Raw genomic sequence first — 17,382 nt, forward strand, 5'->3', positions numbered from 1 at the left:
TTTCAAATCGTTTTTTTAAAATAATTTTTTATTTACTTTTTTATTTATTTGGACATATTTTTCCTTCCAACTACTCCATGTTATTTCAAAAGTTTCCAGGAATCCGGGTTATTTAGATTAGGGGTTATTTTAAAATTTAATTGGGAAAAGGATAGGTTTTGAACTTATTTAGGAAAAATGGAGATTTTTTTTTATGCATTTGGAAATATTTTATTATTTTTTTCTCGTATGTCACATTTAAAAAAAAAATTAAACCGGTCAAAATGCGTCTATTCTGACCAAATTTGGCGTTTTCCTCGTTTTAGCATAAAAAAGCCCACTTTTTTTCTTCATTCTACTGTTTTCATCTTCTCCATTCACAAATTTCATCTTCCTTCATCAATTTCATCTTCTCCTTCACAGATTTCATCATCCTTCACCGATTTCATCTTCTCCTTTACCGAAACCTTCATTTCATCTTCCCCTTCATCACCAAAGCCCTCATTTCATCGTCACCCAAAACAAAATTTCCTCCATTTCTTCCGCATTCTTCATTTATTTTCAAATACCAATCATTTTCTACCTTCATTTGTTTCAATGTAGTATTTTATTTGGTAAGTTATATATTTTTGTTATTTAACTTTGAATTAAGTTTTTGATAATTTTTACTGGTTTTTTAATGTTTATTTTGTTTACAGTGGATATTATTCAAAGTTCTTTTAGTAAGTTGAAATATTTGATAAAGTGTAAAGTTTTTTTTGGTATTATGCAATATTTTTCTTTTAATAAGTTGATATATTTTTTATAGTTGGTTATCATAAGGGAGAATTACATGTGATTAACTAAAACGAATTAAAGAAACTGTAAGTATATTGATATATTTAATAAGTTGATACATTTTGCTTTTCTGATTGGTATTTGATTGATATTTAGCTATCAAAATGAGTATGTCTTATTTGGTTAAATATAATAAACTGTAAGTATGTCTTCTTATTATGTATATCAAATTATTATAATTATTTTAAAAATATAGTTTAGAATGTTCAACGATGATTTTTAAAATATTACATCATAGTCTCAAATTATATATGTTTAAACATATAAAAAAATCATTAATAATAAAAAAAAATTAACGTTGTTAATGAAAAAAATAAATCTAAAAATAGGTTGAAAGAAAATTTTAACGAATTCTAAAAATACGTATTTAAATATATTCTTGATGGAAAAAAATAAATCTATTTAAATGTAAAATTTATATTTAAATCTTTTTTTCATTTTACCAAAATTTTAAAATTTATTAGTAGTTTGTAATGTAAAATTAAGAATATATGGAGAAAAGAATAGTGATATTACTTTATTTTGTGGAGAAAAGAAAAAAAAAAACTAAAATGAATTAAAGAAAGAATTTAAAGTTAATAACGGTATTAGATTTAAATTAAAACGTTCAATTGTTTAGGTTTAAACACATAGAAAAGTCATTAATAAAAAAAATATTGCATAGTAAAAATATTTTTTTTTCATACTTTTAGTAAAAATAATCTAACACAAATTTATCCTTAATTTACCTTGAAAGAAAATTTTAACGGAATTTAAAAATAGGTATTTAAATATGTTCTTAATGGAAAAAATAAATCTTTTTAAATGTAAAAGTTATATAAAAGTTATATTTAAATCTTTTTCATTTTGCCAAAATTTTAAAATTTATTAGTAGTTTTTAATGTAAAATTAAGAATATATTCCTAATGGAAAAAAAATAGTGATATTACTTTATTTTGTTGAGAAAAGAAAAAAAAATATAAAAAAGTTAAAAATTAAGAATTTAGAAACATATAAAAAAGTCATTAATAAAAATAATATAATATGTTCCTAATGACTATTAATGTAAAATTATTAATATGTTTCTAATGTTTATTATTTTAGTTTAAAAAAAAATATTACATAGTAAAAAAATATCCATAATTTTGTTTTTTTTTTTTTTTTTTTTTTTGTTTTTTTTTTTTTTTTTTTTTGTATAGTGGCTATTATTTCTAAGAAAACTCTACAATCAAGTCATTTCAAAAGGTATGTATATAGTTATTTACCATTATTTGGAATGATGTATTCATTATTGAATATTGAATGTTTGAATGTTAATGTCAATTGGACTCAGATCTAATTACATCTGAGGTAAATAACATAGTAAAAAAAAATCCATCAGTTGACATCAAAACATTACAAGATATTATCTTGAAACAGTATGGTTATTCTGTCAGTTACTGGAAAGTGTGGGACGGAAGAAAAAAGGCAATTGCGAAGATATTCAGAGATTGGATCGAATCGTACAATTTGCTGTCCAAATGGATGAATATCTTGCAAATCACAAATCTTGGTACAGTCGTCCATTGGAGGCTAAATGAGGTGGATTGTGATGAAAGGCTTGTAATGTTCAGTAGCGTATTTTGGTCGTTTGGACCTGTTATCGAGAGTTTCAAGCATTGTAGGCTGCTACTTCAAATTGACGGAATCCATTTGTATGGGAAGTATGAAGGAACATTGTTGATAGCTACCTCAGTAGATGCAAATGGTCACGTCTATTCGGTTGCGTACGTCATTATACCGGAGGAAAGTACTGACTTGTGGGTCTGGTTTTTGAGGAATTTATGGGATCATGTGGTGCAAAGAAGGGAGGGCTAATTTCAGATAGACACAAATGCATTATATGTGCAATTAGAAACCCTAACAACGGTTGGGTTGGAGTATATCATAGATTATGCTTGCGACATGTGGCGAGTAATTTTAACGACAAGTTCAAAAATAGTTTATTGAAGAGTTTGGTGTATAGTGCAGGATCAAAATTTCAAGTTTAGAAGTTTAATAACTGTATGGTCAAATTTCAAACAGCAAACCCTAATTGCTTATGATATTTTGCTTCCATAGATCCTAAGCAGTGGACACAGTCACATGATGGTGGTCATCATTATGGATCGCTAACCATGAATGTGGCCTAAAGTACAAATGTTGTTTTGAAAAGAGCCAGAAAGTTACTGATCACTGCACTAGTCCAAGCAATATTCTATCGAACTATTGCTTATTTCACTGCTTGTCGTGTAGAAATAGAGACTGCTCTTGAATCGAGAGAGTGTTTCACGAGGTAAATTATTCACATCTTAGTTACCCATGTTTTTATATTAACCATCGAGGTATTTTAAGTAATTGTCGTATTTGTCATAGGTATGCGGTAAAGAAAATAAGTCATTGAGAACAACGTGCAACCAAACATTCTGTCAACATATTTGGCCATCGAATAGGGTTGTGTGGAGTCACCACCTCAATCAACCCAATAACATTAAAGGGTGGAAACACACACTAAGTAAAGTTAAGTGAAAGAACATGCACATGCAATAAGTGGTAGAGTTTTGGAATCCCTTGTTCTCACGCTATGGCTGCGTGTAAGACCATTGGGGTAGACTACTTTTTCTACATTGAAGACTATTACAAAATTCTCACTTATTTGGCATGTTATTCACCCCAGTTCGAACTCATCCCCGATAGAAAATGCTGGCCTGATCCTAACTTCCAAACTATTTATCCAGACGAATCACAAGTTAGGAAGGTTGGCAGACCGTGTACTTCTCGCATGCAAAACGAGATGGATGCACAATTTGCAGACAAGAAGGGCATAATAGACGAAATTGTCCCAATCGAGCTCGTGATGCGACTTAGTTATTTATTTTTAATTCTCATTGTATTTAATTGATTATAACTTCTTTTACTTATTTATTCTTTATTAATTGTCATTGTATTTAATTGATTGTATTTATTGATTGTATTCATAATAAATTTAATCATCTGATCCAACTATTGCCGCCATACTGTTGTTGGGGTTTTTGCCCTAAAGTCTCGTGTCTAGTAGTTTGTAAACAATTTTGTATGAACACTTGTGATGTATAATATAAATGATATTTACTTCACCACTTGACTTTGCACATTTAAATTTTATCACAAACTAATAAATATAAAATCCCTAGTTATCTGTATGTGACTCAAGCATGTATGTGGTGACATACAAGTGGATCATGTCGTGAGTGATAACCAAAATGGTCTGTAGTATATGAATATAAAAGGGAAACCTTATCCTGGTAACTCTACGGATGCGACCTGCTTTGTGGAATGGTCACAAGTGTTGTGACTTGTCATAGATGGTCTGATCCTGATCATTCGTGTAGGGGACATGTGAGCGGAGGCGTCCTATACAAAGAGTTTATATAAGACCTGACCACGAAGTGTTAACGTCTCGTTATATACTACCGTTCATAATTGAGACTTCACTTCATTAGGATGACCATAGGTAACATGACCTCAATCTTGAGTGAGTTGAAAACTCCTGCCATTGAGGGTGGTCCTTTGATTTGCATGGGTGCGAGTGGCCAAAACATCACTCAAACCTACCATTTTGGGGATTCGTCTGATTTGGGAGTTGGGAACTCAGCTACACAAGATGGAATCGACTCCTTCCCCGAGGCAGGAGTAAGTAGATAGATAGCTCCCTTAAGGGCTGATTCCAAGGCTTGAACGATGTGGCGCCACACACCTTCTCATGGCCCGAGAGGTGTTCACACATAGTAGGACTATGTTGTATTGTTTATTAGAGGGATCAGTAGTACTTAAGGAGGAAGATGTAATTACATGGGCATAATGGTAAATTGGCCTGCTATAATTACGAGCATCTGTAAAGGGTCATCGTACTGATGATTGGTTATATCCAATGGACATAGAAATATATCTATGGCAAAAAGAGTTCAATTGTCGGTCTTTAGTGGAATGCTTGGCAGTTAACAGATGGTGGATATCATGACTAAAGAGTTTAGTCAGCTATTCACGTACCGTTGAAGTTTCGAGCTATAGGTCCATAAGGTCCCCTTGGTACTTGGATACAAGTTGAGAGTCAGTTTTTGGGTCAATTTGAAATGTTCAAATTGACAAGAGGGAGTTCAATTATATGTGATATAATTGAACGAGTTAATTAAATATGATACAATTAACTTTATGTATGAGATACATTAATTTGGAGGAAATTAGATATAAATATGATTTATATCTAATAGAGAAAAAAAATTATAATTAATATTTGATATTAATTTATAAGTAATTAATGTGATAAGATCATATTCATTGGACGATTATAAAGGAAATGGGGGCAACTCTTCGTTTAAAATAACAGATGAGTGCATTAAATATAGCAGACGATGTGTCGATCTCGATTTGCACGGATATTGGTAAAAAGATAGTGTCATCGTTTAGAAAAATAGTGCCTATACGATAGTGACTGCACGATTGCTTACATATACGATATTGCTAAGCGATCGCATACCGTTTACACCGTCGTGCACTATTATCTAAACGATCATTTACCTTTTTCCTAAGCGATCGTTTAGCTCCCGGTATTTACTAAACGATCATATAGACGATCGCTCGATCGTTTAGACGACCGCTCACCCTTTTTCCTACACGATCGTTTACCTTTTCCTACACGATAGTATAGACGATCACTTACTTTTACTATACGATCGTATACTTTACCTAAATGATCAAGCATATTGTCTATGCGATAGACGACCACATCTCTCACTTGCTTGATTGTTGTGTACGGTCGCTCTTCCTTCTTTCCTCTACCAAATCTGAACAAAGCCCATACTTTGGATTCTCACTCCAAGAATACTGAGGGCTCTAAGTGGTGTTGTCTTTTCCGATTCCTTCTGTTCGAGTGGTGACTGTTCGAAGTAGATGTTTAGGCTTCAGACTCGAGAAATCTTCATCTGGTATGATTTTTTGATCCCTTTAGCATTATGAAAGTATGTTTGAATGTATATGCGGTAATTCTGTCACAATGAATTGGAAAGATCCACTTTCGATCGTAGGTACTCTTGAATAAGAGTTCATTCAATTAGTATCAGAGCACTCGGTTTTCTGATATTCCAATTCATTGCTGCAAAAGAATTGCAAATATATTCTTGGTGGGTGCATTTCTACACTGTCTAATCGTCAAATTGCTGTGGATGTGCGGATTTATGGATGTTTTCGTGGATGTTAGCCTCAATTTGTTTGAGTTCTTTTACATTTGCGGTTGTAAAGGCCCCTGCATTTTTGGACATTAATAATCGTTATCGAGTTTGTATTCAAAGTCTGTTTGATTTTTGAATCGTTCACGAAGAAGATCGGAGCAAGCGTTGTGGTTCTTCGAGGAAGGAGACAATCAAGTGTTGATCGCATTGATTAAACGATGGGGTATGCGATCAAGTATTGATCGCATTGTGCAGTAGATGGAGTACGCGATTGCTGTTGATCGCATCAGTTAGTCGATGGAGTACGCGATCGCTATTGAACGCATCGGTAAGATGATGGAGTACGCGATCACTGTTGATCGCATCACTTAAACGATGGGTATGCAATAAAGTGTTGATCGCATCGTGCAGTCGATGGGGGTACGCCATCGCTGATGATTGCATTGCGTAGACGATCGGGTAAGCGATCAAGGGTTGATCGCATCGTGTCGAAGATCGGTTACGCAATCACTGAGTATTGGGTTGTGTAGACAATGTGATGCTTGCGCATCGCTTAATGCGGCGCGCACTGGACGATCGTTTTGGTCAGCAAGCTTCATCGCTTAGTAACTGACTAAACGATCACTTAGTAATGTAAGGTAAATCGTTTACCTGACGCCGCGTTAAGTGATCGCATAGACGATCGTTTTGGTCAGCAAGCTTTATCGCTTAGTAACTGACTAAACGATCGCTTAGTAACACAAGATAAATCGTTTACTTAACGCTGCATTAAGTGATCGTATAGACGATCATTTTGGTCAGCAAGCTTCATCGCTTAGTAACTAACTAAATGATTACTTAGTAACACAAGGTAAATCGTTTACCTGAAGCCGTATTAAGTGATCGCACTAGACGATCGTTTTGGTCAACAAGCTTCATCACTTAGTAACTGACTAAACGATCGCTTAGTAATGCAAGGTAAATCGTTTACCTGGTTGCACGCATCATTTAGACGATGAGATGCTCACATATCGTTTAACGCTCGCGCGTTAGACGATCGTTTAGGTCAGCAAGCTTCATCGCTTAGTAACTGACTAAACGATCGCTTAGTAATGCAAGGTAAATCATTTACCTGGTTGCACACATTGGTTAGATGATGAGATGCTCGTGCATGCTAGACAATCGTTTAGGTTAGTAAGCTTCATCGCTTAATAACTAACTAAATGATCGCTTAGTAACGCACGTTAAATCGTTTACCTGTCGTCGCACTACACGATCGCATGAACGATCAGGCTTCGCAGCCTCGTCATCGTCTACGCGATCGTTTAATTTTGCTCCTATCGTCTAGTTCGCATTGGACGATCATCTACCTACGACATTTACTACAGATGGAGTCTTCCTAGTGGTTCAAGACCCGGTTCGCCTATGAACCGGTTTGCTCGATGAAAAATGTAATAGATAAGGTTATTTCATTCTGGTTTTATAAAGCCTCATCCCGGTCCATTAATCTTTTATTTATTTATTACATGCGATGTATGTTTTTAATATGTCATATGGTATGCACATATAGTTAAATCCCACCTTAGGTCATGCATATTCTCTTTATTATAAATGTTATAATTTAGAGAAGCATGTTTTAATTTACATAAATGTATGCTCATGCATCATATAATATAAGGGTTATATTTATGTATGCTTTATTTATTTATCGTTATATTTATAAGCGTTATAAATATTTCGTTATGTGGGACGAGTGTTTTAGTTATTTATTTTATAAATGGTTATAAAATGAAATTAGAACTAAAATAATTAGTAAAAGATTAATATGTAGCAAGTCTATCTATAGTAGACCTTTTGTCGAATGCGGGTTCTATCTAGGTTGAGGTATTTAAGATGACGGCAACAGAACACCCCTACTTGGGAACCTACCTGGAAAGGTAATTTAGATAGATTTGATGCATGCATGCAAGCTAACGCCAGTCCATTAAAGAGTTTAATGTGACTACTCAGATTTTTTTAAAAGACTAAAGTTGTTTTTGAACAAATTTTATAAATGACTTAGATCATAATCAGTAGCCGGATTGTCTAGGTTAATAAACCCCTAGGTAGAACATTCAGTGGGAGGTTCTTAGGGCATTTGATGCCTTATTTTCACCTCTCGCGTTTCTCTCTCATAGTCCACACCGTGAGATCTACCCTCAGCCTCGAGGCACTGTTCGTTGCTATCGCAATTCGAGCTGGGAGTGTATTGTATAAAATAAATTGGAAAAATAAGTTCCAAGTATAAATAGTGCATTGATGCTTTGATGCGTTTATGTGTTTGTAACGCGTTGGTGCGTTAGAGATATGCACAGAACGCATAACACTCCTAATATTGACGTTCAAGTTTTCCTAAACCAGACCTAAGTATAAATCTAATTTAGGTTCTTGGTAAGTCCAGGGTCGAACTCAGGGATTCAGTTAAACAAACGCAGACCTTGCATTGTAGCTATTGTAGGGGTTTTCCTAAATATATGAGAAAAATGTGTTATTTACACTAAAGTGTTGTGCCTGTGCAAGAAGATACAAAAGAGTTGAGTAGTGATTAAATGGATCATGCGAAATGAATTTTAATGTAAGTGATATGCGTCGGTCTAAGATGAGTGTACACAAACCAGAATGTGATGTGAATGAGATGGGATGATTTGCTTATCTTTTGTTCATGCGTTAGACTTTATTCAACACTTCTCAATGCGAACAACATACACAACCTATCTCTAGGATGCATGCGTATGCAATAAACACCAGTAAGTTTATCTCTAACTGTACTAGGCGTTCTACTTGATGTGGCTTAGTTATTCTCTCGAACAATCTAAGTTAAAGATGCTTTTACCAATTGATCAAGTTGGCTTAAGCGTTGAAATGAAATTTTGCACAAAGTATTAATACATTCAACATAAAAAATAAATAAACAATGGCAAGTGTGGTAGATCAAATATATGAATTTTATAAAGAAATAGAGTGTCTTTACAAAAGCAATATTTAATCAAATGCAATGAAAGCGAATAATGAGATGAAATGAACTGAGTCAACCTGCATAATACAATCTCTTGTATCTCATTGGCTCAATTCTGTTGTGTACAATCACTTGTATAGGAATTGGACGAAGTATCTTTCTCAAGCTTGACTTCCTCCGCTCCCTGACCGATGGTGGTGGTGGTTCTCAACCCTTCTGATCATCTTGGCACCACAACACAGTTTAAACTACGACTACGCCAATTACAGAGAGTGAGAGTCTTGATAATTTCTATGTACTAACTCTGGAGTGTGTTGGTCATGTCCACTTGGTGAATGGGTAGCATTAAAGTCCATGCCCTGGTCAGCCGCCTGACTTTCGGAAGCTTTTCAGACCCCGCCTGCTGCAGATGCTCATACTGCAAGTGGTGATGTGACACAATCAGCCTGGATCAATGTATCTTCTCTGCGTTGAATTCCCTTCGACGCATGACCCATGCGTTAGAGCTTTCCCTGCGGCACTTCTTGATTATACGTTAGCTTTTTGTAAAGATCCTATAATACAACGCGTTAGCGCCACAATATTTAGTAATAAAACTTCTTTTGCATGAGTTTGCTAATGTTTGAGTAATTCCATGCATTTCTACTAAAATTGGGGAGAATCTTCATTAAAAACCTTAGTTGTTCCAACTTAAGAGCAAAAATAACTTGTATTTCTACAAGTTATCATCACCCCCAAATTCGAACAATGCTTGTTCTCAAGCATTCCAAAATAATTCTTTGTTAACTTCTTTGTCTTAAGTGTGCAGAGTTCGCCTCTCATCATATTCAGTCATAAGCTTGAGATAAGAGTTTGGAAAATGTAACTCAGATTGACTCTTTTCTAAAAGGACTAATGTTTAGTTTCAGATGCAGTAAGCCTTTTTATCAACAACTCCTTTCGTTTCTCAAAACATTCCAGTTTTTTCTAAACCAGCAATGCGTTAGATGCTCCTTTTAAGATAAATGCCGGATAAAAAGAAAAAATTATGGATTTTCACTTACCCATGCATTGTTCCAGGTATCCCACTTTCATTTTGGCTTGCCCCCATGGGTGTCATGCGAGTATCCAACTACGGGTGAAAACCCTTCACAACTAAACTCATATCTAATATTCATATGTTTCAAGATATAATTTCTTTAGACTAGATAGAGGAGTTCTATGGGACGCGTTGGTCTAGAAGACTTAAACTTCATTTTGGCTTACCCCCACGGGTGTCATGTGAGCATCCAACTATGGCTAAGTGCCTGTTCCAACTTAACTCATGCCATTTTGAGGTGTTTCTTTTAAAGTAAATGACAGAGGAGTTGTGTTTAACAATTTTTCTTATTTTGTTCCCTTTTTTTTTATGTACTCATTTGATGCGTCTTAACTCGGATTTCCCTCATCCCCAAATTTGAAGACGAGCTAAATCCTCATTGCTAAAAGAGAAACAAAATTTTAAAAAGGCTTTTAGAGTCTGAAAGGAGTTCAAGACTTAAAGCTTGCACACGTTAGAAAGAAAACATAGTCTTTTTAGAGAAGTTCAGGCTTTGTTGATTTTTCTAACGCCTATTCTATACTTATAGATTTCATATAGTTGATATCATTGAGGTCAGGCAAAGCACAAGACTTAGAAAATATCTAAAGAACAAAAATCAAGTATGCTAAGGTCAAACGCAAGGAACAAAATGATAGGAATTTCTCATTCATTTCATAGATTCACATGAAACAAACAAATAGGTCAAGTAGATACAAAAGAACACCAACTAAATCAAAATACAAAAATAACCAAACACCCCAAAACTTCATTGTTCTGGCACATCATCTCTGCATTCTTCTCCAGGGTCTTCATCCATAAAGCGCAAGGGGTTTCTAAGCTGGGCAGGCAATGGAGGCAGAGCAAACATCCTAACCAAGACCTGGTTGATGTACTGCATTGTATAGACGAATTGGTCTTGCATCCATCTTGTTTACTGCCTTAGATAATCTCTTAGAACCCGGTTCTATTGCTAAAGACCTTTGATGGATACGGCCAGTGGTCTGAGCTGATCACTGATGAAAGCTTTCAACTCTTCTAGGTCATTGCTGCGTTGAGGTGGTGTTGGTTTTTCATTTCTTCCAACTGGGTCTTCAAAGTTTACTCGTTGCTCGATCATAACTCAATTGGTTAAAAGATTGTTGGAGGAGGCACAAAGATGAGATTGGACTTGGTGAGGGCGAAGGAAGGGAATAAGGGATGTCTTGATCTATCTGAGTAGGTTCTTGATGCGTTTAATCAAGACTCCTTTCTGGTGGGGCCATTGGTGAGTCATGGAGAGTAAGGTTGAGGATTGGCTATGTTTTTTCACCCGTAAGATCAAGCTCAGCTTCGTATTCTTCATGCTCTGAAGCTTCATCGCTGTGTTCAACAATCTGGATGCGTCTTCTTTTAGGGGCGCGCTTAGATGATCGAGGTTTAGTTGCCACTTCTTTGGTAGGTAAGGCAGGTTGATGCGGTGAACCGCGAAGTAAACGCCTTACTAACTTGATATCTATCAAACCATCGATCTCTTCATGATCATCCCCTAGAGGGATGCCCTCGTCTTTACATAGTGCATAAATCAGCCATGGGAAGTAGAGTTGCCCTTGTGGTTTAGTCTTGATGGCCTTGATCTGATCCCTTATTATTCTTCCAACGTCTAAAGGGATGCATTGCATGACGCAATAGGTGGCCAGGATGCTCCTTTGACAGTGTTTCATCATGCGTTGTAGGCATGATGCTCCTCTTGATCAGATAGTACCATAAGTTTACGTCTGGGGTCAAGTTCCTGGAAGCTAGCATCTTTGCTCCGTTTCTAGATGTTTGCCACTTGCTTCCAGGTTTGGCTACCGTTCTTAATGCATCTTCCAGTTGGCTTGGCGTTGGCTGCTCCAAGATGCGATTACCTTCCGCGTTCGGATTTCTATCGATGTTGAACACTTCGTTGATCTTGTTGGCTGAGAAACGCACTAATACCCCATCAACGAAGGCTGTGTACTTCTTCATATCAAACTCACTATTGTAGAACATGCAGATGAGGTTGGGCCAAATACGTGTGTGCTCAACGCAGAACTGACTCCAACCCAATGCGTTTATTGTTTCTGTTATATAGATTAGCAGTAGGTGGCGCTCGGGAAAGAATCCTTTTTCTACAAGTATATCATTGAATTGGCGTTTTCTTCCCGAGGTCTTCTTAGGTAACGCGTCGGTTACCTTGCGTTTTCCTGCCGTGTGTTCCTTGGCTTCCCTTGCTAACTCTCTCAATTCATTCTCCAATTCCCTTGGGAGAGCTGTCTTCTTTCCCCCTTGCCTCGCGGGCTGGTACTCTTCCAAGTCCTTCTCTAGTGCATCATGCCTTGAGCAACTCCCATGTATTGTATCCTCAGGACCGGATGTAGATTGCTCATCTTCTTCCTCCAATATAACTTTCTTTTCCTTGTTACTCTTTTTGATTTTAAGGGTCCTTCATTCGCATCAGATTGGCGTGATTGAGACGTGTCTGGGCCAATTCTCCTTTCTTCTTCTTTATCTTCTTCTAATTCTTCTTTTTCTAATTCCTCTTCAAGCATCATAGTGTACTGCTCCGCTTCGTCCATTTAAAGTGATGCATTAGGTGGGTCTGAATGCATCACTTGGTCTTCCTCTTGGCTTTGATTGAGACTCGCCAAAATAGCACCAAAATGTTCCTGCTCGTCCAGTCGAGCCAATTCCACCAACTCTTCAGGGTTGAGCTTTGACGCAGGACTGTCAGAGGGGGGTCTGGGTGGAGTAAGTGGAGGCGGTGGACACATGACTGGTAACGGTGCATTGTGAAGGTAGGCTGGAAGTGGGTCATGCATTGCACCCACTGGGGTTATATTAGGAATGAATGGTGGTGGGGCAAGCTTGGTGTAGGGCTTACTGGCAGCCGTAGATGACGGACGCTGCCTCGGTTTTGAAGGTGTTTTGGGTTTTGGCTTAGGGATAGTTTTGGGTTTTGGTTGAGGAGTTTTAGAAGAAAGGGTTTCGATGGCTTTGATGGTTTTAGAAGGGGGTTTTGTGGGTGTTGTAGAAGATTTCGACCTAGATGGCTACTGGGAAGAGGAAGTGGCTTCGCCGTGCGTGGGTTTGATTTGGATAGAAGCTTTGGAGGTTTTTCTAGGGCTTAGAGGAGGTGAAATCGAAACAGACGAGGAAGAGTAGAAACTTACTGGTGAGTCGTTCCCAAAGCTCATGGTTTGGTTCTGGCTATCTGATGCAGACAACATTGTGGCCGGAGAGGAGTTTGAACAGATCGACGATGAGGGAAACGGAGAGGCTAGGGTTTTTTTTCTTTCGTTTTAGAGATGGCTCGAGTGAGAAATGAGGAAGAAGAAGGAAAATGAAGCGTTCGATCTTTTTATAGGCTGAGAGAGATAGTGGGTGACATCAGGTGACGCCTGACGTTCGTAATAAATGTGAAGTTGAAGGGACGTCTTGGGTTTCTAAGCACTCGAGTGTTTTTGTGTCCTTGAGACACGTCCCTTCAAGTGGGCCATGCGTTTGACTTGAGTCTAACGCGTCCGTTATTCCCATCCCAATTGTACACAACTTTTAAAAAAAGAAAAGAAAAATTTCTAACTTATGAAGGCAGAAACAAAGAACAATCAATCTTAAAAACATAGACAAACAAACAAACCAACAAACTCAACCGCAGTGTAAAACACAGAATGCAAAAAGACAAAGATAGAGGAAGCGTCCCTGGAATATATGGCGATGCAAACGCAGGGATGCTTCGACGCGGGCCTCAGCTAGTTTCACGTAGTGCGAGAGATGAGTTTTGGCATTCCAGTCCATCTTCAAAGTATAGCTTCACTCTTTGGCCATTTACTTTGAATGCGTTGGTGCCATCCTCTCGTGTTAATTCTAGTGCTCCATATGGAAAGATTATCTTAATGATGAAGGGTTCTGACCACCTGGATGTTAACTTCCCTGGGAACAAACGTAGACGTGAATTGAACAATAGAACTTTTTGGCCAACAACAAGCTCTTTCTTACTGATGCGTTGGTTTTGCCAACGTTTTGTCTTCTCTTTGTATAGCTTGTTGTTCTCGTACGCGTTCAATCGCCATTCCTCAAGTTCATTGAGCTGAAGTTTGCGTTGAGCGCCCGTGGCATCCAAGTTCAAATTTAGCTTCTTAACTGCCCAAAACGCCTTGTGCTCCAACTCTAAAGGTAAGTGACAAGCTTTTCCAAATACAAGAGAGTATGGAGACATACCTATAGGGGTTTTGTAGGCAGTCCTGTAGGCCCAGAGCGCTTCATCCAGCCTGACCGTTTATTTGTGGGTGGTAGGCAGTAGCGATCTTGTGCCTGACATTATATTTTGCAAGTAATTTTCGTCACTTATCAGGGCTCTTGGCATTCCAAATCGCATGAAAATGTTCCTAGTAAGAAGCTTGGAAATAATGGACGCATCATTCCTAGCATAAGCTACTGCTTTTACCCACTTTGACACATAGTCTACTGCAAGCAGGATATACTGTTGGCCGCAGGACAAGGAAAAAGGTCCCATAAAATCAATACCCCAAATGTCAAATAGCTCAACTTCGAGAATATTGTTTAAGGGCATTGTCCCTTGAAGAAATATTCCCGGTGTGTTGGCAGGGGTCACAATTACGAACAAACTCCCTCATGTCTTTGAAGAGGGTAGGCCAGAAGTATCTGCTTTGAAGGATCTTCGCAACGGTTCTCTGCCCACTGAAATGCCCTCTGTAAGGAGAGTTATAACACTCAGCTAAGATGCATTGTGTCTCCTCCTCCAGAATGTATCGACACATTATGGAGTCGGGGTTTTGTTTATAGAGAAACGGTTCATCCCAAAAATAAAATTTGCTATCATGCACTAACCGTTTCTTTTGCTGAGAGTTAAAGTTCCAGAGAATTGTTTGATGGTTAAATAATTGACTATGTCCGCATACCAAGGTTCCCTGCCTTCAACTCTGAATAGGCTTTCATCAGGAAATGCGTCCTTGATTTCACTTTCTTGATTTTGTATATCTTGATTTTCTAGCCTGTACAGGTGGTCAACCACCTGATTCTTGGTCCCCTTTCTGTCCTAAATATCAATATCAAATTCTTGTAGTAGCAGCACCCATCTTATTAGTCTTGGCTTCCCGTCGTTCTTACTCATCAAGAATTTTATGGTTGAGTGATCGGTATATGTGGTGGCTGACGCACCAACTAAGCAAGATCGAAACTTTTCGATGTCAAACACTACAACCAACATTTCTTTTTCAGTGGTGGTGTAGTGTTCCTGAGAGTCATTTAGCATTTTGGATATGTAAGAGATGGGATGTATCAAATTTCCCTTCTTCTGCCCTAACATTGTTCCAACTGCCACATCACTCGCGTCGCACATAAGAATAAAACGTTGCGCCTAATCCGGTGCTATTAGTACCAGAGCTGTCGTCAATGCATATTTTAAGGTTTCAAATGCATTACAGCAGTCTTCATTAAAATCATAGTGTCGGTTCGCTTCTAGTAATGCGCTCAGAGGTCGCGTAATTTGAGAAAATCCTTTAATGAACCTTTGAGAGAAGCCAACATGCCCTAGAAAACTTTGTAAAGCTTTAACATTCGATGGTGGTGGAAGTTTTGTTATGACATCTATCTTGGCTTCATCTATTTCCAACCCAGCCTTGGATATTTTGTGGCCTAAGACAATTCCTTCAGTCACTATGAAGTGACATTTTTCCCAATTTAGCACAAGGTTTGTTTCTTCGCATCGAGCAAGAACAACCTCCAAATTATCTAGGCATGGTTGGAATGAGTCTCCAAAGACTGAGAAATCGTCCATGAAGACTTAAACGGTTTTTTCTAAGAAGTCAGAGAAGATCACCATCATACACCTATGAAATGTCCCAGGTGCGTTACACAACCCAAAGGGCATACGTCTGAATGCAAATATTCTAAAGGGACAGGTAAACATTATCTTCTACTGATCTTCTGGATCAATCAAAATCTGGTTATAACCAGAGTATCCATCAAGAAAGCAATAAAATTCTTTGCCAGTAAGCCTGTCAAGCATTTGGTCGATGAAAGGAAGGGGGAAGTGGTCTTTCTTGGTTGCTGCGTTGAGCTTCCTGTAATCCATACAGATGCACCAGCCTGTGGCTATTGTGTTGGGATCGATAGAATTAACATTCTGAGATCTCTTCTTCTTGTCAGATCTTCCATCATACGTATCGTCCACCCATTCCATGTTGTTCTTAGCAATGCGGTCTAAAATCTCCTTAGCTTCAGAGTAAGATTTATCCATAATTCCACCAGTCGTTACTACATCTGCTGCCATCTGTGATGCTCTATTTAATCCTCCATAAAACGCCTCCATTTGGATAGTTAGTGGTAGTCCATGGTTCGGGAAATTCTTGACCAAACCCTTAAAACGCTCTCATGCGGCGCTTAAGGTTTCAGCTTCCTCTTGTTCAAAGTTCATAATCTCTTGACGCCTCCTCTCGTTGGTGGTAGGTGGGAAGTATTTTTACATAAATTTTTTCACCAACATTTCTCAGGTGGTGATTTCACCAGGCTCCAGTGAGCTTACCCATTGTTTTACGTCATCACGTAAAAAATAGGGGAATAAAGACAGCCTGATCGCCTCTAGGTTGATTCCAAGAATCACAAATGAATTACACATTTCCAGGAAATGCTTCATGTGGGTGTGAGGATGTTTACCTCGACCACCCCCAAATTGTCTAGCAGTCTGAAGCATTTGGACATTACAGATTTCATCTCGAACCTCGTCCCATTTGGCGTTGGGTATATGATTCTTGGAGAGAAATCATACAGTACAGGGGACGCGTACTCCCTCATGGGACGTGTGCTGCTGTTCGCCATCAGGATCAGATTTTGTGTAGCATGAGCTAGTTACTGATTTGCTTGTTCTTCCGCTATTGTTTGTTGCCTGTTCTGTTGTCTGAGAAATTGCTGCCTCAACCTTCAACGATGATTAGATTGGTTCCTACATCGGAAGGTCCTTTCAATCTTGGGGTCGTATATGAATTCAGGAGTGCTCTCCCTGCTCATAAACGTTCACAAGCTTAGGCTTAGCTTGTAATACTCCCTCGACTGAAGTGTTCCTACAACAGATACAAACAAAATTTCTAGTTAGTTTTGTTTTTGAATCCCCAGCAACGGCTCCAAAAACTTGTTCGTTGCTATCGTGATTCGAGCTGGGAGTGTATTGTATAAAATAAATTGGAAAAGTAAGTTCCAAATATAAATGGTGTATTGATGCTTTGATGCGTTTATGTGTTTGTAACGTGTTGGTGCGTTAAAGATATGCACAGAACGCACAACACTCCTAATATTGACGTTCAAATTTTCCT

At 37.7% G+C, this 17,382-nt stretch overlaps 1 non-coding gene across 1 annotated transcript; it reads left to right on the forward strand.

The window, feature by feature from the left end:
• The first annotated feature begins 16,401 nt into the window (after positions 1-16,401).
• LOC120087365 (small nucleolar RNA R71) lies at positions 16,402-16,504 on the forward strand. The gene has a single exon (XR_005484503.1). It is a non-coding gene; the product is annotated as a small nucleolar RNA R71 (small nucleolar RNA).
• The last annotated feature ends 878 nt before the right edge of the window (positions 16,505-17,382 follow it).

The sequence above is a fragment of the Benincasa hispida genome, chromosome 9 (genome assembly GCF_027475165.1).
Source record: "Benincasa hispida cultivar pf3 chromosome 9, pf3_genome.v1.1, whole genome shotgun sequence".
NCBI lineage: Eukaryota > Viridiplantae > Streptophyta > Magnoliopsida > Cucurbitales > Cucurbitaceae > Benincasa > Benincasa hispida.